The 13,230-nt window shown below is 41.1% G+C and overlaps 1 pseudogene; it reads left to right on the forward strand.

The window, feature by feature from the left end:
• Positions 1 to 13,230, forward strand: part of LOC105888319 — a 24,288-nt pseudogene that overhangs the window by 9,890 nt on the left and 1,168 nt on the right.

The following is a 13,230-nucleotide window of genomic DNA, read 5'->3' on the forward strand; positions in this document are numbered from 1 at the left end:
AAAGTCTAGTAGACATTTTTAATCCTTTTACCATTGTGGAAGTTGGAATTTGATCAAAAGTTTCTGAGTGGGTTTACTTTTGTGGTGGAGGATTGCACTGGTCATTATGGAGGATAGGTTTGAGAATTTCCTGGAGAGCTGGTTTAGTTATGGCAAAGCTCTAGCAAGTAGTTCTGTGCCTGCCTAGTGCTGGGGACTCCTCTGCAACCAACTGCCGCCTACAGGAGGTGTGTGGCTCTAGCAGCAGTTCTGGGCCCTCCCAGAGTGGGGGACCACTCTGCCACCACCTGTGGGGGTGCCCAGGGGTCTAACAAGTAGTTATGTGCCTGCCAGGAGCAGGGGACTCCTCTGTGGCCACCCACCACCCATGGGAGGCGTGCGCCTCTAGCAAGCAGTTCTGAGCCTGCCCAGAGCCCTGGAGCAGGGGTCTCCTCTGCCACCCACTGGGTGTGCAGCTCTAGCAAGCAGTTCTGGGCCCGCCCAAAGTTGGGGATTCCTCCTTCATAGCCCGTGGGGCTCCCAAGGCTCTAGCAAGCAGTTCTGTGCCTGCCCAGAGCCCTGGAGTGGGGATCTACTCTGCCGCCTGTGGGGTGCGTGGCTCTAGCCAGCAGTTCTGGGCCCTCCCAGAATGGGGGACTTGTCCGCTGCCACCCACAGGGGTGTGCAAGGCTCTAGCAAGTAGTTCTGTGCCTACCTGGAGCAGGGGAACTCCTCTGTAGCCACCTGTCACCTGCAGGAGGGTTGCAGCTCTAGCAAGCAGTTCTGGACCTGCCCAGAGCCCTGGAGCAGGGGTCTCCTCTGCCACCTGTGGGGTGCATGGCTCTAGCAAGCAGTTCTTGGCCCTCCCAGAGTGGAGGACTCCTCTGCTGCCGCCTGCGGGGTACGCAAGGCTCTACCAAGTAGTTCTGTGCCTTCCCGATACAGGGGACTTCTCTGCAGCCACCCGCCACTCACGGGAGGCGGGAGCCTCTAGCAAGCAGGTCTGGGGCCTGCTTTGTACCTGTATTTTGTGTTCTTAAATGCTTTTCCTTGGATTTACAGCTTGCCGTCTTTGCTACAGCCAGAAAGTCACACGTGGAAACAAAACCCCCGAACACTGAGAAAGACATGTTTCTGGCTTTGCTTCATGAATGTACACTTTTGGTCCCCTGTCACGTCTTAGGACCGTGAAGCTCTTCTTTGGGTCTTGCTCAGTCTCTGAGTTCCTTGTAGTGTAGCTGTAAAGGAACACCTGACATCTGGCTGGTTCAAGTTCTACAGGCTGCACAGGAAGCACAAGAGGTGCGGGCATCAGCTCGGCCCCTGATGAGGGCTGCAGGGGGCTCCAGGTGTGGTGGAAGGCAAAGGGCAGTTGGTGTGTGCAGAGACCACCGGGTGAGAGAGGGTTCTGGTTGGGGTGGGAAGTGGGCGGGGTACAAGCAAGCTCTGGGGTGGGGGGAACTAAAGGAGTGAGAACTGACTCACAACCATGAGAACAGCAATACACCATTCATGATGGATTTGACCCCTGACCTACATACCTCCCACAGACTCCACCTCCAACACTGGGGATCAGATTCCAACATGGGGTTCTAAAGGGGTCACACATACAAATGGAAGAACTTGGGAAATGAGGGTGAGTCAATCCCTGTGATTGTGATGTTGACAGCAATTCCAAAAATTATTTGAAAGTAGTTTGCATTTTCTAACAGATCATATATTTATTCCTCCCTTACATCATATCTCAAGGACACTGTCTTTTTCCTTTTCACAAAGTTTGCTAAGGAGTTCTCAGGTCAAGGCCTGTGATCTTGGAAGCCTACTAGTAGGCACACCTCCAAACTGTTATATAGTAACAAATACATGCTAGTAGCCTGTGTGGAGTAGTGTTGGGTGCTGGGTCATATTCTATGGGTCATAAACATACTAAGTTATTTCATTCTTACAACTATACTATGAGGTAGGAACTGTTATTTTGCCCATTTTACAGATGAGGAAACTAAAGTCCAAAGACAAGCAATGAGGAAATGGGAGGACCCAGAGTTCTTTGCTGGGACTTTGCATGCTACAGTCACACTGTGGTACTGACTTTCATCTCTGGAAACAATTGTGAACTTTTTTTTTGGCCACCCTTGCCTGTGGCATCTTAGCTCACAGCAACCGCAAACTCTTGGGTTCAAGTGATCCTCTTGGCTCAGCTTCCCAAGTAGCTGGGACGACAGGCGCCTGCCACAACGCTCAGCTATTTTTTTAGAGACAGGGTCTTGCTCTGGTTCAGGCTGGTCTTGAACCTGTGAGCCCAGGCAATCCACCCACCTCAGCCTCCCAGAGTGCTGGGATTATAGGTGTGAGCCACTGCACCCCCCCGGACAATTGTGAATCTTAAACCCAGTCATCAGAAGTGAATAAGGAGTAATTTTAATGGTGATAATAACTAACACATAGATAGCACTCACTACATGCAAGAGGCATGATTCTAAGAGTTTCAAGTGCATTGACTCATGAATCATCCCAGTAGCACTATGTGTTAGAGACTTATCTCTTCAGGGTACAAAGAGGTTAGTTTACTTATGTAAGTTCACGTGAGTATTTTAGAAAGATGGTGTGGATCCAGGAAGTCTGGTTTCTTGCATTCACTTAACCCTTATATTTCAGAATGAGCACAATTAATTGTCCAAGGTACTGCAGACATGGTGGTAGATACCATAATGTATTATTTTATTTAACATTTCTAACTAGCTGTTGATGTAAGATTTTATAACCTCATTTTTCAAAAATTAAGACAGAGAGGATAAGTGACTTGCAGTGGTGGGTCAGGAATTGAAACCATGGTCTGAATGAGGGCAAATTCTACATTCCTTCCATCAGAGCATTCTAGATCCAGATTGTCAATCCTAGGGTAAGTGTCACTCTCTTGATTTTGCACTTTAAAAACTAGAGTGTTACATTATATGATTACAGCTATGGTATTTTGGGGTTGGCCTTTAAGTAGCAACCAGGAGGTAGGAGAAACAATATATTTGGGGTGGGGGATGGGCAAGGAGACTTTCTTGAACCTGGAAATTACCCTTAATAGGCAGTAGATTTGGGAAAGCTCAACTGCCCAGTAGGTGCTGGTCACAGGAGAAGAAAAGAATTTCTCTAGGTCAGGATTAGAATATAAAAGTGTAAGGTTATTTTATATTAGAGAAAGGGAAGAGATGAGAAAGAGAGAAGGTAGCAGAAATCAGGGAGTGAGAGAAGAGAAAATGGGGTGAAAGAAAAAGAGAGAATGGGCAGCATCCCAAAGAAAGAAAGGAAGAATAAACAGCACACGCCCTGAGGTCCAGTGGGTCGCTGAATTTAAGGGGGGAAGGTAACTGCAGCCAAATTCACAGGGAGTTATGAATGTGAATGCTGGGTGCGCTTGTCCTCAGGCAGGTTGCAAGAAGACAGTTTCCAGGTGTTTCCATCCTGAGGCCTGACAGTTCATCTATCAGGGATACCCAGGAATCCCTTGAGGCTTAAAGGAACAAATTCTAAAAGAGGAGCGGCAAGAGTAAAGAGAATTTTTATTTCCTTTTGGTCTGTCCAGTTCCTCAATGGACAGAAATCTCACAAGGGTTGGGGGTGGGGGTCTGGCAAGAGAAAGAAGGCAGGCAGAGGGATTTTATGGCTTGTTGAAAACCGTGAGTTAATAATTTCTCTATTCTTTCACTATAAAGGCCATCCTTACGGGAGGCTGGTGTCCACTCAGCCTTCCTCACTCACCAACTTCGAGGAGAAACTTCTTTTCTTCTGTTCTAGCCCACTGTACTAACTAGCTTCATCCTAATATTGCACAGCTCACCCAAACCACCAAGTCTGAAATTATAATCATCTTCCTTATGTTCCCATTTGGGGTTAACAGTGTCATCTAAGCTAGAAATGCCCCTGGTGCCTCAGTTGCCACATTTAATCAGTTCCTGACTTCTGTAGACTTTGCCTTTTACAAATAAGTGTGGTCTGTTCTCTTCTGCCTCCTCACTCACATTGACTCTGCTTAGATCATTTATCATCCTCTGCCTAAATTTTTGTTGTCGTCTCCCTAGTGACCTCCTCACCCCTGGTTTTTCTCTCCTTTAATCTATCTGTCACACTGCCCTTGATGTAACTGCTCAAACATGGAAAACTGATCAGGTCATTTCCTTGTCTGAAATCTGTTGCAGGCCCCTACAGCACACAAATTGTAAGACAAAGCTGTTTTCTGACTGTTGGTGCCTGCATACCCATTTTATTTATCTATCTATATATTTACTCTATTATCATTTCATTGTGGTATGATTGACACGTACAAAGCAGTACACATTTAATGTACACAACTCAATGAGTCTGGGAACACTCATAAAACCATCAAGGCCAAAGACATATGCTTTATCCGCCAAAGTTTCCTCCCATCTCCATTATTATTACTATTAAATTACAGCAAGAGCCCTTACTATAAGACTTATTCTCTGAGACATTTTCAAGTATCTAATGTGGTATTGTTAGCTACGGGCACTCTGCTGTGATCTCCAGAATGATCTTGCATAACTGAACTATATACCCTTGACCAACACTCCCCATAGCTCCCTCCTCCAGCTCTGGTAACTCTCTGCTTCTACGCTTTTGACTATTTTCAATTCCACATATAAGTGAGGTTGTACTGTATTTTTTCTGCCTGGCTAGTTCATTTAGAATAATGTTCTCCAGGTCCTTCATGTTGTTGCAGCTGACAAGATTGTCTTGTTTTTATAGGCTGAGTAATATTCCACTGTGTCTGAGGACCATGTTTTCTTTAGCCATTCATCTGCTGACAGACACTGAGTTTGGCTCCACATCTTGGCTGTAGTGAACACTGCAGCAGTGAACTTGAGCATGCAGATGTCTCCTTGAGTTACTGATTTCATCTCCTGGTCATGTGGTAATGCTATTATTAATTTTCTGAGAAACTTCCATCCTATTTTCCACAAACAGCAGGCCAGGGAATCCTCTTTTTCCCACAGTAGGTATCCTTGTCTCTAAGTGCAGCATTAGAAGGCAGATTTCTTTCTTTCTTTTTTTTTAATGGGAAAATTTCTTTGGCTTGTAGAATTTTTTTTTATGTGTATATTAGGTTTCTACTTTTTGCATTCACAAAATTAAAAAGGCTTAAAATTTAATAAAAATAACAATGTTTAAGATAAGGACTAGAAACAAAAACCTCATAAAGAACGAAGATAAATACATTCAGAAAAGAAATCAGATGATTGTTGCATCGAAAGATTAAGCAAAAATAATAATAATGCAAAAAAAGTAACATTCACATTGTCAAATGACAGTATGTCTATTATAGAATTCTTTGACTCTGAAGTTCAGTATAGAGTCATCAGTTAACTTCTTCTCATCCCAGGATGTAAGGTTGGTTTAATATATGCAAGTCCATAAACGTTATTCACCATATCAACAGGAGCAAAACCAAAGACTATATGATCCTCTCAACAGATGCAGAAAAAGCATTAGATAAAATCCAGCATACTTTTCTAATTAGAACACTGAAGAGTATAGGCATAGGTGGTACATTTCTTAAACTGATTGAAGCTATCTATGACAAACCCACAGCTAATATTTTACTGAATGGAGTAAAACTGAAAGCTTTTCCTAGTAAAACTGGAACCAGATAAGGTTGTCCTCTGTCACCATTACTATTCAACATAGTGCTGGAAGTTCTAGCCAGTACAATTAGACAAGACAGGAAAATAAAGGGCATCCGAATGGGAGCAGAGAAGGTCAAACTCTCCCTCTTTGCTGACGATATGATCTTATACTTAGAGAACCCTAAAGACTCAACCACAAGACTCCTGGAAGTCATCAAAAAATACAGTAAGGTCTCAGGATATAAAATCAGTGTCCACAAGTCAGTTGCCTTTGTATATGCCAATAACAGCCAAAATGAGAGGTTAATTAAGGACACAACTCCCTTCACCATAGCCCCAAGGAAAATGAAATACTTAGGAATATACCTAACAAAAGAGGTGAAGGACCTCTATAAGGAAAATTATGAAACCCTAAGAAAGGAAATAGCAGAGGACATTAACAAATGGAATAACATACCATGCTTATGGCTGGGAAGAATCAACCTTGTTAAAATGTCTATACTTCCCAGAGCAATTTACCAATTAAATGCCATCCCTATTAAAATACCAACATCCTACTTTTACGACTTGGAAAAAATGATTCTGTGTTTTGTATGGAACCAGAAAAAAACCTGTATAGCTAAAGCAGTTCTTAGTAATAAAAACAAAGCCAGAGGTATCACCAGATTTTAGGCTGTACTACAAGGCCATAGTGGTCAAGACAGCATGGTACTGGCACAAAAATAGAGACTTAGACATTTGGAATCGAACAGAAAACCAGGAAATGAAACCAACAACTTACAGCCACCTAATCTTCAATAAACCAAACAAGAGTGTCCACTGGGGGCAAACCTCCTTATTCAATAAATGGGGCTGGGAAAATTGGATATTCACATGTAAAAGACTGAAACTGGACCCTCACCTTTCTCCACTCACAAAAATTGATTCAAGATGGATAAAGGACTTAAATTTAAGGCATGAAACAATAAAAATCCTCAAAGAAAGAATAGGAAAAACACTGAAAGATATCAGCCTGGGGAAAGACTTTATGAGGAAGACTGCCATGGCAATAGCAACAACAGCAATACTAAACAAATGGGATTTAATTGAACTGAAAAGTATAGCCAAGGAGACAACAACCAAAGCAAATAGACAATCTACCCAATGGGAAAAGATATTTGCATATTTTGAAACAGACAAAAAGCTTAATAACTAGGATCTATACAGAACTTCAATTAGTCCACAAGAAAAAAACCAACAATCCCTTACATCAGTGGGGAAGAGAGATGAATAGAATCATCTCTAAAGACGACAGATAAATGACTAGTAAGCACATGAAAAAATGCTCATCATCCCTAATTATTAGAGAAATGCAAATTAAAACCTCCCTGAGATATCATCTAACCCCAGCGAGAATGGCCTATATCACAAAATCTCAAAACTGCAGATGCTGGCACGGATGTGGAGAAAAAGGAACACTTTTACACTGCTGGTGGGACTGCAAACTAATACAACCTTTTTGGAAGGAAGTATGGAGAAACCTTAAAGAACTCAACCTAGACCTCCCATTTGATCCTGCAATCCCATTACTGGGCATCTATCCAGAAGGAAATAAAACCTTTTATTATAAAGACACTTGTACTAGGCTTTTATTGCAACCCAATTTACAATCGCTAAAATGTGGAAACAGCCTAAATGTCCTTCAACCTAGGAATGGATTGGTAAGCTGTGGTATATATATATATACCATATATATCCATATATATATATATATACCATATATATCATGGAATATTCAGCCATTAAAAAAATGGAGATTTTGCAGTATTTGTACTAACTTGGATGGAGGTGGAACATATTATTCTTAGTGAAGCATCACAGGAATGGAGAAGGATGAATCCTATGTATTCAACTTTGATATGAGGACAATTAATGACAGTTAATGACATGGTGAGGCATGGGGGAAGGGGAGACCAGACAGAGAAGAAGGGAGGGGGTGAGGAAAAGGAAAAGAGGAAAAAAAAATTTAATAGTGACTAATTTTCACATAAATTGGATTTAATTTTGACCAAAGTACATTACTTAAACATTAAGTTTTAATTAAACTTGTTAATATGTTGCTTAGGATGTTGCATTCTCATTTATTAGTGAAATGTTTGTAATTTCCTCTTTATAATAATATATTTTCTCCAATTTTAATATCAGGTATATCCAGGTTAAGTAGAATGATTTTGAAGTATTTCTTCTTTTTCTATTGTCTATAAGATTTGGCATGATTTGTTCTTTAGAAGGCAGATTTATAAGGAAAGAGCCAAGGCTGACCCCCTCTTTGGTCACAACTGAATTGTCTGTTGCAATGCTTTCTGTGGATACAGGAAGAACTCCTTTTATAATTTTATCTTGTCAGGTCGGGGTCAAAGGCTAGAGAGGCTTGGCATTGTGCCTGACACTTAGGGGAATTACTGAATGCTGGGAAAACAGGAAGGAGGGAAAGCGTCACGAGAATATATCCTGATTTTAAGAAAAAATTAGATGTCTGGAAGACTTTTAAGCAGATTGTGCAAATGAAATCCAGTATTATCAAGTTTGAGCATATGTATGTGTAATACTGTTTAGATTCATCTTGTGAAAATATTCTCAGGCTGCCAATTTTTCAAGAGTACTTTAATGGAGTTGATTGATGGCTAATTTCTCTTGCACAGTTTGTATCACTGTACAGAGTGACAGATTTAGATTTCAACGGACCTCATACTGGCTCTGGTACTGTTGTCATTGTCGATGTTCACATGTATTCCAGTTGCTCCAGTGCCACTAAAATGACAGAATTTTAATTTTAAGCACTGATATGCTTATGGCACTGATATGCTTTTAAGCACTTATATGGCTCTTTACTCATGGAAAAATAAAATTTGTCTGAGGCTTTTTACTTATCTGTTTGTTTGTTCATTTCTGATTAGCTTTTTTTTTTTTTTTGGAGACAGAGCCTCAAGCTGTCGCCCTGGGTAGAGTGCTATGGCATCACAGCAACCTTCAACTCCTGGGCTCAAGTGAGTCTCCTGCCTCAGCCTCCCAAGTTGCTGGGACTACAGGCACCGGCCACGATGCCTGGCTATTTTTTGGTTGCAGCCGTCATTGTTGTTTGGCAGGCCTGGGCTGGATTCGAACCCGCCAGCTCAGGTGTACATGGCTGGCGCCTTAGCCGCTTGAGCCACAGACACTGAGCCTGATTAGCATTTTGAAATATTCTTTAAATCAGAGAAAAGTTTAGTGTCCCTGAACCATTTGAAGGTGAATTGCTGACACTGTGGCATCCTACAAGTCAGGACGGTTTACATAATGGCAGTATAATTTCAATAATCAGAATGCTAACACCATTACGTGCACTCATTTGATCATCAGGTTCTTTTATTAGTTGTCTGTAATGCTCTTCAGATCCACATATTGCATTTGGTGGTCATGTCTCTTAGATTCTTTAAGTCTGGAACAGGTTCTTAGTCATTCCTTGACCTTCCTGACCCTGAAACTTTTGGAGAGCAAAGTCCAGTAATGTAGAATGTCTCTGCATTGGGTTTTTTGAGGTTTCGCTGTGATTAGGTTTAGAGCATGTGCTTTTGGACAAGAGTACCACAGAAGCAGTCCTGAGATGTTCTCATTGCATCCTATCATGTGTCCTACTAATACATTGATTTTTCCTCTTACTGGAGATTTTAGCAGTGATCACTAACAGTGGTCTCTGTTGGGTTTCTCATCTGTTAAGTGACTTTCTTTTTTTTTTGAGACAGAGCCTTAAGCTGTCCCCCTGGGTAGAGTGCTGTGGCATCACAGCTCACAGCAACCTCCAACTCCTGGGCTCAAGTGAGTCTCCTGCCTTCGCCTCCCATGTAGCTGGGACCACAGGTGCCTGCCACAATGCCTGGCTATTTTTTTTGGTTGCAGCCATCATTGTTGTTTGGCAGGCCTGGGCTGGATTTGAACCCATCACCTTAGGTGTATGTGGCTGGTGCCTTAGCCACTTGAGCCACAGGTGCCAAGCCATTAAGTTACTTTCTTACCTTGTACATAATTCATTAGGATTTGGGGGCTTGGTAATTTGAGACTATGTAAATACCTATATTCCTCATAAAAATCTTCACTTATATCAGTACGATTCATGATTGATTTTATTCAGTGGGTTATAGTTCTGTAATATTTTTATTATTATTATTTTTGGCTGGGGCTGGGTTTGAACCCACCACCTCCGGCACATTGGACTGGAGCCTTATTCCTTTGAGCCACAGGTGCCGCCCTAGTTCTGTAATATTTTTAAAATTTATTTTTATTTCTAGAAGTATTCCATTTTTTGAAAGTTCACACAGAAAAAAATTATAAGAATAGTACAAAGAACTCTCGGCAGGATACCAATACCCCAGAGTTAACACTTTCCTGTATCTGCTCTAGCCTTTCTCTTACTTTTCCTTTTTATCTCTATGAACATATAATATAGATTTTTTTCTGTGCTCTTTGTAAGTTGCAGACCTGTTCCATCTTTAGTGATAAGTACGTTAGTGTGTATTTCTGAAAAATAAGAAATTATCTTATGTAGACATAGTATAATTATCAAAATCATGACATTAAAATTGGATCAATATTCATATCTCATCTTTTAGACTGTGAACTAAAAATAATATCCTAAGCCCCCTACTAACTGAACAGACCCCTCTTGGCCAAGGGGACTCCAGGAATACTTAGAGTGAGTTCCTAGCCATCCTGGCAGAGGAGGTGTAAATCATAATTACACAGGCATAGGTTATCTTCTCATTGATATGAATGACTCCTCAGAGTACAGTTTAGCCATCCTGCTCAGTATAAGATCCTGTTGTTTTGTCTCTCCCTTGAAATGTGCCTTCCTGGCTTGTGGCTGGCAGCCATGTTTCCCAGCCCGTCAGAATGGGCACTGCAGGTTGAAAACACTTCATGAGACATAAAGCTCACCTTTTCCCCGTGTTTAAACTTCGCACACACACACTCTTTCTCTTATTTCATTGTTACAGGTATACATACAATTTTGTTACATTTACATAGTTTGCTTTCATGTGGATAAATCATAGTCAGGGGTGTGTCTTTGTCCCAGAAAGTGTGCAGTACACCTGTGCAGTGTACCCATTGGGTGGGAATTTACCCATCTCCTTCCTCTCCTTGCCCCTAATTACATTTTGTTGAATTTTGTTTCCAAATGAACTTATAGGTGTTGAGCAACTAGTTCCAATTTAGTATTGAGTACATGTGGTGTTTATTTTTCTATTCTTGTGATACCTCACTTCAGAGAATTGTCACCAATTCCATCTAGGTTGTTACAAAAGATACCAAGTCACAATCTTATTCATGGCTGATGAGTATTCCATGGTATACATACACCACATTTTATTAACCTATTGATGGGCACTTTCCATGTCCTTGTGATTGTGAATTGTACTACTATGAACATTCAAGTACAAGAGTCTTTCTATAAAATGCCTTTTTTCGGGCGGCGCCTGTGGCTCAAAAGTTTAAGGTGCCAGCCCCATATGCTGGAGGTGGCGGGTTCCAACCCAGCCCCAGCCAAAAACTGCAAGAAAAGAAAAAAAAAATAAATAAAATGCCTTTTTTCTTTGGGTAAATCTCTAGTAGAGGCAGTGCAGTATCAAACGGTAGATCTACTTTTAGTTCTTTAAGGAAGCTCCAAACGCCTTTCCGCAGATGTTTACTAGGATGCAGGCCCAACAATCATGTGTGTCTTCCTTTCTCTCTGCACCTGTGGCAGCGTCTGTTGTTCTGGGGCTTTATGATGTGAGCCATTCTTTCTGCAGTTAGGTGATATCTCAATGTCATTTTGATATTCATTTTCCTGATGATTAGAGTTGATAAGCATTTTTCATGTGCTTGTTTGTCATTAGTCTATTTTTGTAAGAAAAGTTTCTGATCCTGTCTCTTGCCACTTTTCAATGTTACTGTTTGATCTTTTCTTGTTGATCTGGTTGAGTTCTTTGTGGATTCTGGTTATCAGCCCTGTGTTGCATATGCACTATGCAAATATCTTCTCCCATCTGGTGGGTGTCTATTAGCTTTGTTGACAGTGTCCTTGCCTGTGAAGGTCCAATTAATTAATTAATTGTTACTAAAACTGTCACTGGGGTCATTTCATAAATTCATTCCCTATGCTGATAATTTAAAGATTTTTCCCACTCTTTCTTCTAGGGTTTTTGTAGTTTCAGATTTAACTCTTTTCTCCATTGTGGGTTAATTTTTTTTTTTTTTTTTGAGACAAAGCCTCAAGCTGTCCCCCTAGGTAGAGTGCCGTGGCATCACAGCTCACAACCACCTCTAACTCCTGGGCTCAAGCTGGATTCGAACCCGCCACCTTAGGTGTATGTGGCTGGCACCTTAGCCGTTTGAGGCACAGGTGCCAAGCCGTGGGTTAATTTTTTGACTGGTGAGAAGTGCAGGTCCTGTTTCAGTCTGTGACGTGTGGCTAAGCAGTTCTCCCAGCACCATTTATTGAATTGGGATTCTTTTCCCCAGTGTATGTTTTTGTTTGATTTGTCCAAGCCCATATGGCCATAAGAGGATGATTTCATCTCCAGGTTCTGTTCTGTTGCAAAGGTCCATGTCTCTATTTTTTGCCAATACCAATAGCCTGAATTCTAGTAAAGTGATGCCTCCAGATTTGTTCTTATTTCGTAGGATTGCAGCCATGAATAAGATTGTGACCTGGTATCTTTTGTATTTGGGGTCTCCTGTGGTTTCTTATGAAGCATAGAACTATTTTCTCAAATCTGAAAAATAAGATTTTGGTATTTTGATGGGGATTGCATTGAATCTTTAAATCACCATGGGTGGTATGCTCTTTGTAACAATGTCGATTCTGCCAATCCATGAACATGACATGTTTTTCCCCCTGTAACATCCTATGTGATTTCTTTTCTCAGTGTCTTATAGTTCTCTCTATAGAGATCTTTCTCTGTCTTCGTTAAATATATTCCAAGGTATTTCATTTTCCTGGTGGCCACTGTGAAGGGGATTGAGTCTTTGATTTGATTCTGAGCATGTTGCTGGTGTATATGAAAGCAACTGATTCGTGGACATGGATTTCATATCCTGAGACTTTACTGTATTCACTTATCAATTCTAGGGGTTTCTTGGCTGAGTCCTTGGGGTTTTCTAGGTATAAGATCATGTTGTCAGCAAAGAGCAATTATTTTGACCCTATCTATCCTTATTTAGATACCCTTGATATCTTTCTCTTATCTAATTGCTCTGGCTAGAACTTCCAGCTGTATGTTCAATAGTAGAGGTGATTGTGGACATCTTGTCTGGTTCCGGTTCTAAATGGGAATGTTTTCAATTTTTCTTCATTCAGTATGATGTTGGCTGTGGTTTTGTTGTAGATGGCTTCTATCAATTTAAGGAATGTCCCATCTATGCCTACTTTCCTAAGTGTTCTTATCAAAAAGGAGTGCTGAACTTTGTCAAATGCTTTCTTTGTACCTATTGAGAAGTCTTTATTTTACTTCTGTTTATGTGGTGAACAACATGAATGGGTTTGCATATGTTGAACCAGCCTTGCATCCCTGGGATGAAGTCTTCCTGGTCATGATGAACATTTTTTTTTTTTTTTTTTTTT

Source organism: Otolemur garnettii, unplaced genomic scaffold, assembly GCF_000181295.1.
Source record: "Otolemur garnettii isolate 467f Iridium unplaced genomic scaffold, OtoGar3 scaffold00280, whole genome shotgun sequence".
Taxonomy (NCBI): domain Eukaryota; kingdom Metazoa; phylum Chordata; class Mammalia; order Primates; family Galagidae; genus Otolemur; species Otolemur garnettii.